A 5,649-nucleotide genomic window follows, 5' to 3' on the forward strand; every position below is an offset into this window, starting at 1 on the left:
GGACGCATCATAAATGCGTACCAGCAATGCACCGGAGACTTTGACCAGGTTGTGGGGCACCTCAAGGACATTAAACAACAGCAGGCTGAACCTCATGCCAGATTGGATGCGTTGGATGATGTCACAGCGGTGCACAGAGACATACTTGGATGCCTACGTCAGATTGCAAACAACATGGCCCCACCTCCCTATGTGCCCACTACATCAGTTGCCCCAACATCTGCAAATGCCACAGGTAGGGTGGTGGACTCTGACGGAAACTCCTGCGTACCACCCCAGCCTGCACCTGAGGGACCCCCCCAAAAAGACGAGGTGTTATCCAAAGAAGGACAAGTGAGAGGCAGCTGGCCATGTTATGTTATGTTATATGAATTTATTTCGCGGGCGGATACTCGACAGAGTGTCCCGGCGCGTACTTGGGAAAAGGAGACATAAACCAGGGCAGCTTCTAGAAGAGAAAGGTTTTTATTTTTTTTAATTTTTATTGCATGATCTTGAATGCTGCGCAGGACCAAGGGTAAAGCATTCCATGCCAAAGCGGCTTTCCGCACAAAGGAACTCCCACCGAGCCTTTGCCGTTTGAACCTAGGGGTCTGCACCAGAAGTTGGGAAGAGGACCACAACTGCCTGACTGGATTGCAGAAAGCAAACTCTTCTGTAGGTAGGCAGGACCCGAACCATGAAGAGCCCTATGGGCAATAGCAAAAGTCTTAACTTTTATTCGTGACTCCACCGGGAGCCAGTGTAAGGAGCACAAATATGCTTGCACACTACACCTGCTAGATAACCCCAGCAACAGTCTGGCAGCCGAATTTTGGACAACCTGTAATTTATTCAAGAGGTAGCCGGTCAAGCCTGCATACAATGCGTTGGCATAGTCCAGGCGGGACAGGATCAGGGCATGAACAACCATTTCTTTAGCAGGTTTTGGAAGGAGAGGAAGAAACTTCTCAGAGCTTTCAGAGTGCCAAAGCAGGTCCTAACCAGCTTCTTGAATTGGGGTGAAAAGGACAGGTTCTCATTGAACCAAACTCCCAGATTTTTAGCAGCAATACCCATAGCACTAGGCAAGGGGAAACCGGGGGGGGGGCCATAACCTCTCTCTGTCGTTATCAGGAAAAACACCATACAAGAGAACGTCAGACTTCTCTTCATTAATCTTAAGCTGCGCCTGAGCAAGCCAGCGGAAAACAGAGAACAAACAGTGCTGAGCCGAGAGCACTGAGTCGTTATCCCTTCCCCAGGAGAACAGGATCTGGGTGTCATCAGTGTAGGTCATCACCTTAGCCCCTAATGACTCCGCCAAATAAATCAGCGGAGTGACATAGATGTTAAAGAAAAGGGGACTAAGGGATGACCCCTGTGGGACCCCGATGTCTACCCGTTGAGGCACAGAGGCACAAGGAGGCAGCCAAATCTTCTGCGAGCGGCCTTCCAGGAAGGACCTGATCTAGCCCCAGGCAGACCCGGTTAAGCCAATCTCCGAGAGGTGATCTAGGAGCAGAGAATGGGGCACAGTGTCGAATGCCGCCGAAAGATCTAGCATGACCAATGCGGCATCCAAGCCGGGACAAAGACTTCCTGCAATGACATTTTTACAATTTGGTTAACTTCAGGGTTGATGGTATCCGCTGCAGCGGCCACAAGTCTAGCAGCACAGGGATCCGTTGGAGCTCCCGACTTCAAGGTTTTAAGAATTTTAAGGGTACAGGCAAGATCTATTGGCTCAAAGGCTGACCGCATATTGGCAGGACCAGCTACAGACTGGCCCGTTGGGGGGCTATAGGCGTTGTAGTGAAGGAAAAGAAAGAGGCTTGTATAATGCAAATCTTGTCCAGAAAGAACTTAGCAAGGGTATTGCACCAGGCTCCGAAACTGGCGCAGCACGAGCCTGGGCACTGGGAGACATAAAACTTTGCACAATAGAGAAAATGTCTTTAGAATTATTGTTGGCCTGATCGATACGTGAAGTGTAGTAACAGCTTTTAGCAGCCGCTATAGCGGTGTAGTAGCTTTTTTGTTTGGATCTAAGTGTGTGTTTCGCCATAGGGCAGTTACTGCTAGATCACCATGCCCTCTCCAGTATTTTACATTCATGTTTCAAGACTCTCAGCTCTGAAGGGAACCACAGTTTAGAGGGAGTCTCTCTTGCCAGCTTAGGCCGGCCAGGTGCAGTAAGAGCAAACACCGAGTCAGAGATCCAGTCCGTAAACCTGGACACATTTCCCTCCAGGTCTTGCTGAAGAGAGGGCCGAGAAACAACCAGAGAGCTGACAAACTGGAGAGGGTCAAATTTACTAAAAGTAGGGGGCGATGACAGCCAACCAGCTTGGCAGGCTGGGTAACTTCCCAGGAAAAACATATGAGGAAGTGGTCCGACCAGGAGACAGGCGAAGGCTTGTCCACCTGGATAGGGCAGTTAGAGCAAATGGGGTCTAAGATGTGGTCCCCTTGCTGGGTGGGATGGGTGACCCATTGAGGAAGCTGAGCCATTTGAAGAGAGCCAAGGAAGTCAGCTGAGTCTCCGGCCTCAAATTGATCGAGGGGAAGATTCACATCACCCAGAACCAAATTGCGAGAAAAACGCAGTGCTCGCTCAGCTACCTCGTCCCCACAAGATTTAAGAAAGGGGTCAGCCGGACCAGAGGGACGGTAGATGAGGGGGCCACCTAATGTGAAATGGGCCAAAAACTGAATGCATAAGTCCAAAACTTCACACTCGCCCCAAATGCTGGAGGGTTCGCTATGAAGAACCCAGTTATCCCTATGTAAAATGGCCAGGCCACCCCCTCTACCTGTAGGGCGGTCCACACAGTGAATTTTATAGCCAGCAGGTGTCGCCAGCGAACCAATGGGGTTGGATGAAGAGTCCAGCCAGGTCTCGGTGACAAACAGTAAATCTAATTAATTGTCAGCGACCAGGTCGAACACGTCCATATAGTGCTTCCTCAATGATCTAGCAATAATAAGAGCAGCTCTAACGAACGAAGCCCTCAAAGGTTCAGTAGGTAAATTGCTAGAGTGGTGCACAGGCGCCAAAGTGAAACCATAGTCCAAGCAAACAGAGTCCAAATTAAAAGGCATGGCGCAGGCACTAATTGAACGGCATAAGGAAGGCCGCAGTGATTTTAAAAACTCACCCAATAGTTGTATAACATTACTAGCTAACGACCCAACTCGGGCAGCATAACTGGCCCTAGCTGCTGACTTGGCGCTGACGGGCGCAGACAGGCTTGCCTTAGGCGCGTCCACTGCGCGTCCGAGTGTAGGCCACTAAATAGGGTTGATTGGGGACGGCTTGCAGCGACTAGAGCGCTGACCGCGAATGGCGGGAGGCACACCAAAATGGCCGCTAAAACTAGGCTGGCCTCAGAAAAGTGCAAAGAGCAGATAGGACGGATTAAACACTCCAGACGTAAAATATGCACATCCCTCAGAAGTGAACACCTGTTCCTCATGTTCACCATTGTGTGCAAACCCTTCACCTTGTTGACTGTCCACAACTCTCCCACATGTGATGGAGGGTCTGATTTGAACCAGTTGATCTAATGACTGTGGACTTTACTCTGGTAATTTCATCTACCAACACTACGTTCTCCCCTGTGAACTTTGGATTCCCATTGCACTGTACAGCACTTCATGTCACCTATATCATTCACACACATGTATGTAAATAAACACTTCACCTCACAATTGTAGCCTCTGTGTTAAACTTAACTGGGTTTGTCACATATAGGTGATGATATGCTAAAGTAAGACTGTGCAGGAAAACCACTATAGCAATCTAAACACTGAAATGTGATTTATGCTGATGTGACACATATGAGAGGTACACACAACTAGGTCAACGCAACACAAATTCGCCATGCCCATCATATTTTTTGCCTCAGACATTATGAACTACAAGTACGCACAAATGCTGAAGCAGTGGCAATCAGCACACAGGTACAGCATGCCAAGGATTTCCAGATGTGTGGACACAGAGGAAGCACACCACAAACTGGTGCACATCTTTGTTACACATACACAACAGGTAAATTAAACATCAGATGCAAGATACCCTCACATGACAGTGATCAAAATATAACCAAGAATGGCAGACATGCCAGCACCGGGGTGTGTGGGATGAGTATCTGGGAACCATGAAAGGTTGCACTCTGTGACCGTGTAGTGCGATTCAGAGGTAACATGTCACCAGACAACAGCCAAAGGACCCTGTGAATGACAGACATACAACAGTAGTGAAATAACTAAATCTATTGCATACATCTACAATACACATTACAAACACTTTTTCAAAGAGTTGTGAAAAGATACGAAGATTCATGGCAAACCTGATTGGGAGGACATACTGACTCAAGGGCACATCGATGCAACAATCATGACACAGAGCATGCAGAAACACATATGCTAGAATTGTTGACAACACCTCACTGTATACCGACACTTAGCAGAAGAAATTGTTAATGAGCTGAGTCTGGACATCACCCTCACCCTCATCGTCACTCGCAACATGTCCCAGGCTTGGATCCTCCCATGCTGGTGGCTGATGGCCTTCATCATCTTCGATGAGAGGCACCTCCTCCCTCACTGCCATGTTGTGTAGCATGCAACACACAATAAATATCTTGCACACCTTTTCTGGTGCATATTAGAGGGCCCCTCCTGTCCGGTCCAGGCAGCGGAATCAGCTTTTCAGGAGTCCAAATGTCTGCTCAATCACTCGCCTGGTACGCCCATGTTCTTCATTGAAACGTATCTGCGCTGGTGTGACAGGGTTCCTAATAGGTGTCAGCAACCACAGCATGTTGAGGTACCCGGAATCACCTGCATACAAACAGCCAAATATGTCATGGGCCAGGAAAGAGCGTGCAATCCCAAGATACTTAAAACACACAAGGTAATGTGCAATTACCCTCCGACAAGCCAGGCACGCTGGTTATGCAGCTGAGACATCATATGTGGTATCCTTCTATTCCGCAGGATGTAGGCGTCGTGTGCTGAACTAGGAAAATGGACACAGAGTTGTGAAATTGTCATGTCCGCAAGACATACCACTAGGGCATTAATAGAGAGAAAATGTTTACAGTTGCGGTAAGTCTGCTCATGGGACTGTGGTGGCACCAAAGCCACATGTGTCCCATCAATTGAGCCGATGACATTTGGCATCCCTCCCAGTGCATTAATATATCTCCCTTTATGCCTGGCATTTGTTGTTGGTTTGGAAATCGGATGTATCGATCCAGATACAACAACATTGCTTCCAAAACATCACGAAGAACACGACTGAACATGATCTGTGACATCCCACCAGCACCAGCCACTGTGTATTGGAATGTACCGGTGGCAAAATAATGTAGGGCGGCCATCACCTTCACCTTGGGGGTCAGCACAGTTGGATACGCCTACCCAGGTTGTAAATGTGGGGACAACTGCTCCTCCAAATCCCCAATCAGCTAGCTTGTGAAGCGGTACCGTCGGATGCAGTCACGTTCAGCCATGGTTGCAAGGTCTGGGAAGGGTATGTGGACATTAGGTCTCGTGCAGTACATAGGAAATCAAAGAAAGTATTTCAGTTCCCCCACATCTGTGGCTATGACCATGCCAAATACCACATGCTACATCCCATGAGGACACAATTAAGTCCTG

This window comes from Lissotriton helveticus, chromosome 2_2 (assembly GCF_964261635.1).
Source record: "Lissotriton helveticus chromosome 2_2, aLisHel1.1, whole genome shotgun sequence".
NCBI classification, from domain to species: domain Eukaryota; kingdom Metazoa; phylum Chordata; class Amphibia; order Caudata; family Salamandridae; genus Lissotriton; species Lissotriton helveticus.